The sequence below is a fragment of the Lissotriton helveticus genome, chromosome 1_1 (assembly GCF_964261635.1).
Source record: "Lissotriton helveticus chromosome 1_1, aLisHel1.1, whole genome shotgun sequence".
In the NCBI taxonomy this organism is placed as follows: Eukaryota; Metazoa; Chordata; class Amphibia; order Caudata; family Salamandridae; genus Lissotriton; species Lissotriton helveticus.
In genome coordinates this window covers 1,223,953,291-1,223,968,933 of record NC_136057.1, presented here as the reverse complement: position 1 = coordinate 1,223,968,933, position 15,643 = coordinate 1,223,953,291, and positions in this window count along the sequence as shown.

Sequence of the window (15,643 nt, the reverse complement as noted above, 5' to 3'; positions counted from 1 at the left end):
GCTCCTCGGGGTCTGCCGGTCTGGGCCGCTACTGCTACGAAGATCTCAGGCTGCCACAGGGCACACAGACACAGCATTGCTGAGACTCCCTTTAGCTTCGGGTGCACAATCACCAGGCACTCCTCACGAAGGTCTGAGGCTGCACGAAGAACACGCAGATTGCATCACTAAGACTCACTTTAATTCCGTGTGCACGTTAACAAGGCAATTCTCACAAAGGTCTCCGGCTGCACAAAGCACATACAGTCTCGCTGAGACTCACTTGGACTCCGGGGGCACGGTAACAAGGCAATCCTCACGAAGGTCTCACACTGCAAAAAGCACACACACACAGCATCGATGAGACTCACTTGGATTCCGGGTGTGCACGATAACAAGGCAATCCTCATGAAGGTCTTATGCTGCACAAAGTACACGCACACAGTGTCAATGAGACTCACTTGTATTCCAGTGCACATGATAACTGGACAATCCTCACAAAGGGTTCAGGCTGCAAAAAGCACATGCACACAGCGTCTCTGATCCTCGCTTGGACTCCAGGTACCCACGATCACGGGGCACTGATTACGAGGGTCTCAGGCTGCACAAAGCACATGCAAACAGCATCGCTGAGACTCTCCTGGAAACTGTTCCTGAGTTTCCACAACAGGGAGCCAGCTCAACTCGGGCCCTTTGAGATAAGTTACTTCAGGACACAGCACAGCAAAGTCCTTTCTGGCAGGGGGACACAGTACACAGCAAAGTCCCTTTAGCAGTTCCTTAGTTAAAACAGCAAACTGCAAGCCAGGCCCAGAACACACAGCAAGGGTCAGTCCTTTTCTTCAGTCTCTTGAGTTGTTTCTTCCATGGCAAATTTCCTCTTGATCACGAAGTAGCTCCAGTCTTGTTCAATCTTGATCAAGCCATTCTCCAAAGTTCAGGGGTTTCAGTTCTCATAGTTATACCCCTCAATGGCTTTGAAGTCTTTGTGTCTAGGGGGCACTGACCCCTGTCCAAACCTATTCTGGGCCACTTCTAAAAGAGTGACTTCTAAACACACAATGCAAAAACCACCTTCATAAAAAGATGTGTTATTACATTGTGAGTTCAGGCACACTAAACGTCACCTCTCCATCTTAAGCCTTTGGGAAGATAGGCTGAAAACATATTACACATCTTTTCCATTCTATCCTATGTGCAAGATGGCCTTTCAACAGTGAAAAATGAAATGGAGATTATTTCACTGTCAGGACATGGTACACACCTTAGTACATGTCGTACCTTTCACATACACTGCACCCTGCCCAGGGGGTACCTTGGACCTACAATACGGGTGTCTGATATACATAGAAAGGGAAGGGTAAGGTCTGGCAAGTGGGTGCACTTGTCAGAACAACATGGCAGTTTAACAAACTGCATGCAGGCACTTCAATGGCAGGCTTCAGTTCCCTTTTTAAGGCTACTTGTGTGGGTAGCACAATTAGTGCTGCAGGCTCGCTAGTAGCATTTACATTCCCAGCCCTGTCACACATAGTGCACTTTACTAGGGACTTTACTAGTAAGGCAAACATACCAATCATGAACAACCAATTACCATTACATGTTATACAGGGAGCACTTGCACTTTGACACTGTTTAGTGTTGCCATCTAAGTTGGCAACACCATGTCAGAAAAAAGGTCCGGGGGAAAGCAAAACATTTAGGGAACTAATGGCCAAGAACTTCAAGCTCTTTATTATTTTCTACTAGGAAAGATATCACCCATGTTCACCCTTATCCATGCTGCCCCATATGACTCTCCTCATCCACTCTAACTTCCTCACGCACTCCTTGTCAGCATTTCACCTTTCCTATTTACCTTCTTCATGCGTCCGACGCCAGAGTTGCCTTTCTGACTGGTGTTGTAAATCAGCAGATACCTTCACTAGAGTCTGAGATTGAGGTGCCTTAGACCCCCGTTTCTGTTTCTGTGCCTGAGGCAAAAAGAGATTTGCCGTATTTAGAATAATTTCACTATGTAATCATACATCGAGAAGGGGTTCGTTGAATAGTGGTGGACCCATGGAGAACGGGGTGTCAGACGCCATGCTCTACCTAAACGGTCACACCTATCCTCCCTGACAGCAAGAGGCAAATCATGGGAAACCACTCCCTGTATCCTGGACAGGTATCAGTTGGAGCCCATCTGTGAAAGACTTCACACCAGAACTGCAAACCTAATATGTGGCAAGATCTCCAGAACACCATAAGGTAGTGGAACGTCATCTAGCAGCCATGTGGTGGGTGAAGAAACTGTGTGTCACACAGCAGCACTGTATGATTTGGCAGGCCTAGAGAAAAACAACATGCTCTCTGTTCTTTTATAGTGCATATGTGTACATGATTACTGAGTAGGGCAGTGCACTGCATGATCTTTCTATACCTTGAGCCTGAAACTGTAAAGGGCAAGGGGTGCCATACCTGCCCTACCTTGCTATTACTTTCCTTCAGGGTTTCATTTATTTTAATTAACAATGATTTTTTTTTTCCTCAGTACAAATATTTGGCATGACAAGGTTTCATCTTAGATGATTCATCATTTGGTATTTTCACAGAAAATTTTCGTTCAAACTATTTAGTAAAATTTCTTTTCCTGCTACTCTACCCGAACAAGGTCATGAAAAAAGGTGTAAAAAAATAACTCCCTCAGTACCTCAATGCACACACGCAATTAGACACCACACAATCAGGTTTCCCACTCAACCACAGCATGGCAACTGCCCTCATCGCAGCAACAACATCAGGCTGATCCTCCACAATGACAACACAGTGGCCCTTATGCCACTTGACCTGTGCAGCTTTTGACACAGTATCTCACTCCACTCTGTTCAGAAGAATTCACGAAACAAGCATACAAGGACCCACCCTCAACTGGATTTGTTCCTTCCTCCGGAGAAGAACACAAAGTGTCATCCTTCCACCCTACACATCGAAGGCTAACAATCTCAAACATGGAGTCCCACAGGATCATTCCACAGACCAACGTTATTAGACATATACATTACTCCACTAGCAGACATCATTAGATCTTACAACATCAACATACTTCCCTACATGGCGATACCCCACTGATACTCTCCCTGTCAATCAAGATCCCTGCTACAAAAAAGCTTTGCCACATGCATGAGCATGGTAACCACGTGGATGAAAACCAGCTGTCTCTAACTAAACACAGACAAAACAGAAGTGATGATCTTCGGAAAGGAAACCTACACCTGGGATTCCACCTGGTGGCCAATAACCTTTGACTCTCACCCACCCTTACCATCCAGGCAAGAAATTTTGGAATTATCCTGGATGACAAACTCAACATGACTGCCCAAGTAAACACAGTAACCTCCACCTACTTCCACATCCTTAGGATGCTGCTAGCCATCCTGAGGCTGTGAAGATCTTCATATGGCTAGCAGGGAACACCAGGAAAATAGATATAGAGGCCTTGATCACCCCCAGACTTGACTACAGCAACACACTGTTCTAAGAAGCTCCTGAACAGGCTCTGCAACATTCTAAACACCTCAGTAAGATACATACTCAACCGACCTTGTCAAACTCACACCACCCCATATTTCAGATAATTACACTGGCTCACAATCCACAAATGCACCCAGTTTAAACTGCTCACAAAAACATACAAAGCATTACACAACACCAGCCCTGCATACCATAACAGCAGCATACACTTCTACACACCTTCCAGGCAACGCTGCTCAGCCGGACTCTCATTTACATGCAGACCTCCCATCTGCAAAGCCACAGCGGAGGCTGCGCCTTCTCATATCTCTCTCCCAAAGCTTGGAACAACCTCCCTCAACACATCATTGCCTCCTTGTCAGAAATTGGGTGGTTGGATGAGGGGAGTGTGAACTCTTCTCAAGCAACAGCCACAATCCTTGTCATGGTGAACCACAAAAGTCAATAGATTAACCTGTGCTTAACCCTCTGGTAGCTTGGCACAAAATCAGTCAGGCTTCACTTAGAGGCAATGTGTTAAGTATTAATGCCGCACTCAAACAGTAATAAAGTGAAAACACAGGAAAAATCCCACACACATTTAGAAAAACAGAGCACAATTTAATTGAAGTGGAGAAATGCAATTGGTAAGTATAGTGCCTCAAAGAAAAAGCACTACTTTCAGTTATCTGGGTATGCGAGACTGAGTGAAAGTCACAAGTTCTGCCTGACCGAGAACTATCGTGGGCAGATAGATGGACCAGGTTAGTCCCTTTGAAAAAAGTTACCTCCTAAAGTCCAGCATGAAGAGTTAAGTTCACCATGGAAGAGGACTTGAAGAGCAGGTAGAACATTATGAATGGTCATCGCTGTAGCACAACGAACCTGTTTTGTGTGAAGACGGTCATGGCAGTAGATTTTACATTGACAGTCACTGTGGGATGTTAATGCTGTTTCACGAAGTGCAGGTCTAGTGTTAGCTGGCATTGCTGGTGTTTGCTGTAGCATGAAGAGTCAGGTTTACCAGAGGATCATGTTGGCGGTCTGCACAGGTGGCAACATGTTGGTCTGAATAGCCTGTTCACTGTAATGAAGAGTCTCCTTTTATTTTATGAGGAACACCACTGATGCAACACCAAAGGTCCAGGACCTGGGAGGCTACTATTGGGGCTTAGGAACCCACTCTAGCAAAAGCCAGCAGGGCTCAGGCAGGTCCAGTTACAGGTCTAGCCAGGCCCAGTTGCAGCAAAAACAGGGCAGTTGTAGAGAGGCCTCTGCAGCTCAGAACAGGAGGCCCAGAATGGAGGGTGCAGGTCCAGTCTTCCTTCCTAGATAGCAGGGCAGGCCTCGAGTAACAAAACCATCCTCTGGCAGCATGGTAGTTCTTCTTCAATAGTATCCTCAGGTCCAGGAGTGTACTTATGAGTTGGTCGGGGGGTCCTACTGATGTACCTGGTGCTAGCTTTGAAATGTTTGAAGCTTCTGGTGTTTTCCCCTCCCCCACATAGGTTTTTGAAATGTTGCCTCTCTTAACCAGTCCCAGAATGTCTGGGTGGACAATAGGCTAGTGTGAAGTCCTTTGTGTGTGAGCTGGGCCACTGCCTTTGAAGTGCAAGTGTGATAGGTGACAGTTCCGCCACCCCATTCTGCCTAGAGGGCCATCCTGCGAGCATCCTGTCTCTCTATTGTGTATCTGTCTGGGAGGAATGCAGAAAGGCCAATTGTCACTCACACCTAGCCATGTGACCTAAGGGCAGGTTGCAGGCCCCAAACAGTTAGGACAAGAAAATACCAACTTTCTAAAGGTGTAATTTTCAGAACTGTGACTTTAAATCTGACTTTATTATTAAAGAGAGTTTTAAATTACATACCTCACACACAAAACATGACATTCCTACCTACTTACAACCAATAGTTTACACTTAATACATGTAATAAAGTAACCCAATGTTTGCCAGGTCAAAATAGCAGTTTAAAACTGCACACTCAGGGTGCAATGGCAGGCCTGTGACATGTTTTAGGGAGATACTTACCTGGGTGGCACATAAATGCTACATGTTCAATAGTGGTGAAAATTGCAAAAAACACAGTTGATGGACAGAATGTAAAACAATGTCATACATTCACCCCAGTACAAGGATCTGGGCCTAAATCCATCGTTTTTTGCACTCCACACCACCCTGGGTTAGACACTGGCTATATGCAAATCAGCTCTGACCCAGTGCCTCATGGGAACAGTCCAGTCCGAACTACCAAGCCATGTCTTTCCCAGACCGGAATCAAGCATCCAAGGACCGGTTTCTGGCTATCAGCCTGGATAGCTTGAATCCAGTGGTGTGGACAGCCAGGGACTCACGTCTGAGTATACCCAGCCCACTCGGGGTGAAAATTGCAAAAAACACAGTTGATGGACAGAATGTAGAACAATGTCATACATTCACCCCAGTACAAGGATCTGGGACTAAATCCATCGTTTTTTGAACTCCACACCACCCTGGGTTAGACACTGGCTATATGCAAATCAGCTCTGACCCTGTGCCTCATGGGAACAGTCCAGTCCGAACTACCAAGCCATGTCTTTCCCAGACCGGAATCAAGCATCCAAGGACCGGTTTCTGGCTATCAGCCTTCATCAGCCTGGATAGCTTGACTCCAGTGGTGTGGAGAGCCTGGGACTCACGTCTGAGTATACCCAGCCCACTCGGGGTGAAAATTGCAAAAAACACAGTTGATGGACAGAATGTAGAACAATGTCATACATTGACCCCAGTACAAGGATCTGGGCCTAAATCCATCGTTTTTTTGCACTCCACACCACCCTGGGTTAGACACTGGCTATATGCAAATCAGCTCTGACCCTGTGCCTTATGGGAACAGTCCAGTCCGAACTACCAAGCCATGTCTTTCCCAGACCGGAATCAAGCATCCAAGGACCGGTTTCTGGCTATCAGCCTTCATCAGCCTGGATAGCTTGACTCCAGTGCTGTGGAGAGCCTGGGACTCACGTCTGAGTATACCCAGCCCACTCGGGGTGAAAATTGCAGAAAACACAGTTGATGGACAGAATGTAGAACAATGTCATACATTCACCCCAGTACAAGGATCTGGGCCTAAATCCATCGTTTTTTTGCACTCCACACCACGCTGGGTTAGACACTGGCTATATGCAAATCAGCTCTGACCCTGTGCCTCATGGGAACAGTCCAGTCCGAACTACCAAGCCATGTCTTTCCCAGACCGGAATCAAGCATCCAAGGACCGGTTTCTGGCTATCAGCCTTCATCAGCCTGGATAGCTTGACTCCAGTGGTGTGGAGAGCCTGGGACTCACGTCTGAGTATACCCAGCCCACTCGGGGTAACAATTGCAAAAAACACAGTTGATGGACAGAATGTAGAACAATGTCATACATTCACCCCAGTACAAGGATCTGGGCCTAAATCCATCTTTTTTTGCACTCCACATCACCCTGGGTTAGACACTGGCTATATGCAAATCAGCTCTGACCCTGTGCCTCATGGGAACAGTCCAGTCCGAACTACCAAGCCATTTCTTTCCCAGACCGGAATCAAGCATCCAAGGACCGTTTTCTGGCTATCAGCCTTCATCAGCCTGGATAGCTTGACTCCAGTGGTGTGGAGAGCCTGGGACTCACGTCTGAGTATACCCAGCCCACTCGGGGTGAAAATTGCAAAAAACACAGTTGATGGACAGAATGTAGAACAATGTCATAAATTCACCCCAGTACAAGGATCTGGGCCTAAATCCATCGTTTTTTTGCACTCGGACTGGACTGTTCCCATGAGGCACAGGGTCAGAGCTGATTTGCATATAGCCAGTGTCTGACCCAGGGTGGTGTGGAGTGCAAAGGAATGATGGATTTAGGCCCAGATCCTTGTACTAGGGTGAATGTATGACATTGTTCTACATTCTGTCCATCAACTGTGTTTTTTGCAATTTTCACCCCGAGTGGGCTGGGTATGCACAGACGTGAGTCCCAGGCTCTCCACACCACTGGAGTCAAGCTATCCAGGCTGATGAAGGCTGATAGCCAGAAACCGGTCCTTGGATGCTTGATTCCGATCTGGGAAAGACATGGCTTGGTAGTTCGGACTGGACTGTTCCCATGAGGCACAGGGTCAGAGCTGATTTGCATATAGCCAGTGTCTAACCCAGGGTGGTGTGGAGTGCAAAAGAACGATGGATTTAGGCCCAGATCCTTGTACTGGGGTGAATGTATGACATTGTTCTACATTCTGTCCATCAACTGTGTTTTTTGCAATTTTCACCCCGAGTGGGCTGGGTATGCTCAGACGTGAGTCCCAGGCTCTCCACACCACTGGAGTCAAGCTATCCAGGCTGATGAAGGCTGATAGCCAGAAACCGGTCCTTGAATGCTTGATTCCGGTCTGGGAAAGACATGGCTTGGTATTTCGGACTGGACTGTTCCCATGAGGCACAGGGTCAGAGCTGATTTGCATATAGCCAGTGTCTAACCCAGGGTGGTGTGGAGTGCAAAAGAACGATGGATTTAGGCCCAGATCCTTGTACTGGGGTGAATGTATGACACTGTTCTACATTCTGTCCATCAACTGTGTTTTTTGTATGTTCACTAGTAGCATTTAATTTACTTACCTTCGGTATATGGTATAGCACTTTACTAGGAACTTATAAATAAATTAAATACGCCAATCAAGTGTAAGCCAATTTTACCATGTTTCAGGGAGTGAGAACAAGCACTTTAGTACTTATTAGCTAAGGTCAACACAAAGGAATTCAACAAAATAGGAGGGGAGAAGGCAAAAAGTTTGGAGGTGTCCATGCAGAGAGGGCAAGTCCAATACTCCTCATCACTCCTCGAGGTCCCCAAGCAGCTGAAGCCCTGGCTCTTCAATTAACCTAATCTAGGAGACAAAATACCCACCTGCAAAGCTCCTGGATACCCTCACGTCATTAGTGCACTTTTCAAATACACATAACATAACATATTATAATATAACATAACATAGCATAGCATAATATACCATAACTTAACATCATATGCAAAACATAGACCTGCTTTACAGTTAGACTGGAGAGAGAAATCCTCTGATTTTTGAAGGAAATGCTACTTTGTGACGAGACTTCATTGGTAAAAGTTCCACTGTAGACAGATCATTTTTGAATGTATCACTTGCTCCAGAAACTGGAGGCCTTTCTTGTTAGGCCATTTTTTTTGTTCATAAACAATGTAGTTACCAGGAAAACATTATTTTTGCTAATCACGAAACCAAATGTGTACTTTGTTCATAATGTTGGCGAGCCCTTTTCTGTCCAAGTAAAGAATATTATGCACCTCGGCCTCTCTCATACCATAAACATGTAGCTTCCAGAGAGGGTCTTATTAAAATGGACATTTTGAGAAATGATGGGAAATATTTTTTGTTGGGCATTGTGTCAGCTGCATTGTTCTCTCAAGTTGCATATTGTACTCGCTGTTTCTCCTTCCCTTAACACAATTCTAATTTTCTGCCGCTAAGGGGGGAGTTTTTATGGTTGTTCAGCCTGTGTGCCCTACCAACAATATTATCATATTGAGTTTATTCCGCAGCATGATTTGAAATGTGCAGACATAATAGCATTTTGTAGGCGGCTTCCATACACTGCTTAATTTTACAAGAACGCTTTAACAGCAGTTGGAATACCTCTAAGAGAGTAATGAGAAAAAGTATGCATTTATCATTGTTTGGCATGTGATCTAGGGTGGCACTCTTATTTATAACTTAATACAGTGCTGTAATGAAAGAGCCTCCCCTTTTGCATTTGTGCAATTGTGTACCTTTTTGCATTTAAGCTGCACTTGTTGCCATTTTAAGGTAGGCAGTGTCAAATTTATCTATATTTTTAATCATTGGTTTCTATGGTCCAAATCAGGCAGCTGACCAAGAGTGCACAAGTTCTATGTTATCTACAGCAAGTGATAAAAATCATTAGTTGTGGATTGAGAAGGATGGCTACAGACAGTAATTCATCTTTACTCTGAAATCGTTTGCATATTTTGTAAAAGTCAGTTTTGCTTAGCTATGCACAGTGAGTAATATGAGTATTACCTACAACCGCTGTTCATGCAGTTAACAGCAGTGGGGCCGGGTTAGGGGGGATTTCGAGGTACAATGCAGAGGGGAAATTAATTATTTATTTAATTTTCCCTCTGCATCGTCCTACAAAATCCCCCCTTACCCGGCTGCAACGCCTATTGCTGTTACCTGCATGGACTGCGGCTGATTACCTATTCTTTATGTCTTGCACAACTGCTATCAGTATAGCACATTGAGGTCTGTGTGTTTCCAAATAGCAAAAAAGTGTAAAAAAATGTATTCAACACCAACTGCGGTCAGCTAGTTGCACTTGACCAGTACCTAGGCATGATTTAAAGCCAACCACGATGGATCATATACAAGAACCTGGTATGACCAGGTGGGAAGTTTTACCTTCTGACTTAGGGCCAGATTTATATCTTGGAGGATTGGATACTCCATCACAAACATGATGGGTATACTGTTGCCATATTACAAGTGCATTATATTATTTGGCTCTTTTAATATGGCGGATGGGATATCAGTCACATTTGTGACAGAGTATCCCATCTGCCAAGGTCTAAATCAGGCCCTTAGTCTCTGAAATGGAATAAAAAAATCCTCAGTGGGGCACGGTAGTAGGGTATGGCTGAAAAGGACTCAAAGAGGTTGGATACACAGTGGATGAGTTCCAGTTGAAGCTGCTGACTTTTGTCAGGAAAGTCCAAGCAAGAGGAATTCAAACTTTGTGCTCAAAGAAGGTCCCTCAACAGCTGGAACGTTTGGTGCCTTTGTTAGTGAAGAATTGTACTTTCAATTGTTTTGAACTAGGATTCCCCCAATAGGGCAAGGCTGCAAGCTGTAGCCAAACAGGCTACACAAAGCAGGATAACCACTCCGTGATGTCCCACTGAAATAGATTTGCTGCTCTGGAAAAACTCAGAGTAGGAGCAACATAATTCTTAAGTACCAGGTCCTTGGGATCAGCATTTAGGGTTTCAAGCCTTACACACTCCAGCAGAAGACCCCAGGAGGGTCCAGGGCAGGTCCAGTTGGAATTGGTCAGCTAGGCTCTTAGGGAAAGTGGCTTCTAGCAGCTTGTTGTGTCTTTTCAGCTTGACAGGAGATCAGCCAATTGGCCTTTAGAGTCCACTTCTTGTACCCTGTGGTACAAGTAGGAGAAGGTTCAGCCTTTGAGGTCTCCTCACAGGTCTAAAAGGCTGGTGCCTTCCATCTTCCACAGGTCCTGTAGTGTTCTGAAGAGGGTGTCCGGGGTGCCATATTTATGCCAGGTACTACCCTGTGGGGCAACTCCTTGACACTCCCTAATCAATAGGAAAACAGATCCCAAGGGGTAATCCTAACCACTTTGAAGCAGTTCCTGTGTGCCCTACAGCACTAAATCCCACAGTTACACTCCCTACCTAAAACCAAGATGGAAGAACATTTCCTCCCCCTGCGCAGAGCTCCTGTGCCCATCTCTGCAATGTGACAAGAGTAATGAGCAAACCCTCCTCTGTGGTCACTTAAAACCAGTTCTGGGGCAGCTCCTCTCCCAATGAGGTTGGTACCCGCCTGACTATGTGGACAAAGAGGGGTTTCACCAGTGTCAGCTACCATTTGCTTGTGACAAGGGTAGACCGATTTGAAGTTAATGAAGTTCTTGGTCACAGCCTAGCTGGTCATCCTGCCAGAGTAACAGAACCCTTTCACACAACCAAAGCCTTTGTGTTAGCTCTGGGAGCAGGTTCACTGCTCATCAAAGTGCTATTCAGCTCCTGGGTGCACTTTCACTGTAGTGTGTGGCACGGTGAATGCTGCAGTTCAATAGTAACATTTAACTAACAGGCCTGGGTACACGTTGCACCATACTGGGGAATTTCAGGTAAGTCAAATATGAAAATTAGTAATATAGCCAATTTCAATATGTTTTAGGAGTCAGAACACCTGCACTGGGGCCTGGTTAGCAGATTCCTAGTGCACAAAGTCAAACAAATAGCAGCATCAGCCCAATAAAATGTGGGAGATCATGCAAACAGAGGCATTTTCCTACACCACACATATTGAATTTAACAGGCATATTTTAATGAGGGACTTTGTGTTGTTGCCTCAAAATCTGTTTTGATTAAGTTATTCTCTTGACATGATGGTCTTTGAGAGCTTGTATATGTTATATATGGTAATATATGATTTGAAGGAGAAACCTAATTAATACTTTGAAAATGTACTGTTTCATTGCATTTAAATCTAAATTCATATTTCAAGAAAAGGTGGGGTAGTGTTAAAAATGAATTGGCGGAAATTAAGAAATTATTGATCAGTGATATTATCTACACTCATAGAGCAGAACCGTAGCTCTGCCCTCGATTAAACACAAGTGAAAAAGGCTTTGTGTTTATTGTGGCAGAAAGAAGTATGTAAAAGTATGACAATCTAATTCATATATCCTGGGTAGGATGTGTAGTACAATCTCAAAAACATACACACATTCTTCAAACTGAGAGTGGTAACTATTTCCTATTACTTGGTTCACCCAGAGGCTCCTTGAACAAAAGATCAGTATTTTCAGGAATGAGGTAAATTTTATTTTTTAAAACAAAACAGAGAAAAGAGGCAGCTTGTGGCACAACATTTCATACAATTCCCTGACAGGAGACTCGGTGTAGCAGAAAATGTATTTCAGCAAGATATGTTCTATGTGAATCACTCTCCTCCTCTGGTATCTCCTGGGATTTTTCAGTATTCAGTAATGTGACATTTTGACAAATGTTGTCAATTTCACATAATGCAAAATTCAAGAATTTCATGAATTTCGCCGGCTTAATTAAAAGTTTGCCCAGGCATGGTTCAGAGATTCACACATTGGAAGGACATTTACTAAGGGAAAGGTGGACAATGCCACTTACATACATACAAAATGAATCATTAACCCTGAAGTGCATAAATCTCTTAGAAAGAACTTTAAATTGGAAACTTTGAAATGATGTGACCGGCAAATGGTTCAAGACCAAGTTTACCATTTGAGATGTTTAGTATTATACTGTCTAAACCTTAAGAGCTAGAATTAGAAAATACTGGGAATCAAAGAGATCTTAATGTATCAGGAATTTGAAAGAAATAGCAGTCTACTTTCAGTGTAATAGTTTCTCCGATGCTATACAAATATGAAGGCTCCTCTAAAATAACCGATATAAGATAACCAATGAAAGCTCGAGTCTGCCACTTAGCTAATGGGCTATTTTACTGCTCCCACATTGCTCAACTGGTCCTTCCATCTTCTGGCACCATAGGTTGACACTTAGGGCTTGATTACAAGTCTGGCAGTCTACGGACCACCAGACTCATGGGGTAGCAGCGCCCTATTAGAATTAGGGCGGTCAGACCACCATTTCCCTCCAGCAGCCACCAGGCAACCACCATTCCACGGCGGTGGTGTAGAGGCAGCAATATGCTTGGCGGGAACGCTGTGGACCCACCAAGTATATCACAAGTTTCCTCTCCGACAAGGTTTTCATGGCGGTTCCTCCTCCATGAAAACCGTTGTAGAGAGGAAACAAAGGGGGGCCTACATGGCCCCCTGGTGCTTCATGCCATGTGGATGCATACAGGGTGGCACTGCATGTGCCCCCTGTGTGCATGCACACCGGTTACTGCAAGGCATGGACTTTACAGTCCATGCAGTGCAGGGTCTGTTTTTGCATTCCCATTGTGGTGCCCATTTTCTGATGCACCACTGTGGAAATGTAAAAAAAAGCCCACCAGACACGAGAAACACTCGTAATCTGGCGGGTGGGCCGACCATGGGTTTGGCGGTGCGGCCGCGGGATGGACCTGCCACCGCACCGCCAAACTCGTAATCAGGCCCTTAGTTTTATCTAACAGTATAAACATCCATTAGTAAATTAGAAATTAAATGGAAGGCATTGAAGCAAAAATAAGTTTTAATGAAATTAAATGAGGGTTTTGTAAAGGGCATGTATGCCGAGGCATCCTAGCACTAGAGCTGTCATTGAAACTTGAGCATAGGGGGCAGGCAGAACCTATGATTTGGATGCAAACATCCATGTCTTTAGCAATTTTCTAAACAGCTGCCTATTAGTTTGGCTTCTCAATGTAAGTGGTAGTGTACTCCAGAGTTTGGAAGCCAAATAAAGAAATCTTTTGCCACCCCATGTTACGGTCCTCACTCTAGGAACGACTAGCAGGGAGGCAGTTGACGACTTAAGGTTACATAGTGGGATGTGCCATCTAATGCATCTGCTGAAGTAGGCAGGTCTAACCCCATGGAGGGGCTTGTGAACAATGCACAATGACTTAAATAGTACTCTTTCCTGGAACGGAAGCCAGTGCTTGACCATGTAAAAAAAAATAATCCTCATGTAGCAAGACGTTAGAAACAAACTTTCAACATCATTCAGAACAAATGTTATTTCTTGGGTAATCACCCTTTTCCTCCCACCCCTCCTACATCATAATCCCCTTCATTATTTTATTGATTATGAACAATGTAACAACGTCAAACAAGATATCAGATATTATAGTAAACAAGACCCGACCTGGCAGTCGATCCTTCCCAACTTTTCTTGCTTCCTGTGTATGATTTGTTTGCTTTCCCTTGAGTCTAACCCTTCATATGTCCTAGCAACATAACTTTCAATGCCTCTCACACCCATATGATATGTTCTTGTTTTAATCAAATCGCTCTTCTGCCTACCCTTTTTTTATATGCATTCCACTTCAATAGCCTGAAAGCTAAACTGCAAAATAAAATCTGATATGGACTACAAAAGTCACCATCAAGAACAGACTTGCCAAACATATTTCTAATTTTAGAGTATCATTTTCTAGAGGACAAATGGTTTATAAGAAGTGCAATATTCATGTAAAATACAACGATTAGAAAACAAATTAACTCTATAACGAACCGAGGTAGTGTTGAATGCATTCAGAAGTGTTCTGGCGTGTATATGGGCAACTCAACTTTAGCTCATTTGAAAGGTATTCTAGACTCTGCTGTGTACACATGATGCGAGAACAGGACAGCACTAGCGTAATGAAATTTGAGGGAGCCCCTCTGCAAAGTACATGGAAGGCCCCTCTCTGGACTCAGTCAGGAGCTGTCACATCAGGGAACTGTGCTAAGGGGGCCCCATGGAGCTTCGGGGTCCCCATACCGCAGGGGCTGTGGGGGCCTTTGTTATGCCACTGCTGAACAGGACATATGTACTGCACATTCATAGTCTTTATCCGTGATACAGTTCACTGGAAGAGATTATTAATGAATGCATTCCAGATTAGTGGATCGCACACTATTTTGTCAGGATTGTGTACCAGGTTCCATCTTGTTTTCTCTGCTCTAATACACTTGGCGATCTCTGTTTGACTCTCTATTATTATGGGTTGTTCAAGACTCATCCTTTTTATCGATATCCTTCATTTGGCTAGCAGTCTGATGAATACATAAATATCACCGTCTTTTTCCTTAGCTTATCTCTTCTTTTTATGAAGAAAATTCCCAGGTGTATTTTGTGTAGAATGGTGGGGGTGATAAATCAGTGTGGTAAGTATCTTTAATTGAGCCAAATGAATCCTAGTGTTGATTGTGGATGTTGTTACATGTTCAGTGCCTTATCTAATTCCTTATCCATTAATTCCGTATTGTAATCCCTGTCCCACATTTCTTACTGATAGATTCATTTTAGGCACACCGTTATATAATGTAAACTTTTGTGATATTAGCACTAGACCTCGCTGTCTCGAACATCTCTGGCCCTGGTTCATCTAGAACACTATTCTGGATTCTTGAAATGTCAAGAATCTCTTGTTTTGTTGTACATCAGTAACATTTGTGCCCCTGACCTGGACAAAGCAGGTCAATTCAATATTTTAGCTGTCTGGCGAAATGTGGGCATTTTCCAATTGGTGCCTAACCTGGGTATGTTGTACATGTGTCCTGTAGTCATTTAGGGCCAGATGTAGGTAGCCAAATACTGGTCGATAATGGCCGAAAATACTGAATTTCTGCCGTTACCGACCGGTATTGGACTAGTGAGATGTAGGAGCCCAAAAAAGACCGATTCGGTAAATACGAGTCGGTAAGTTATCGAATCGGAATTT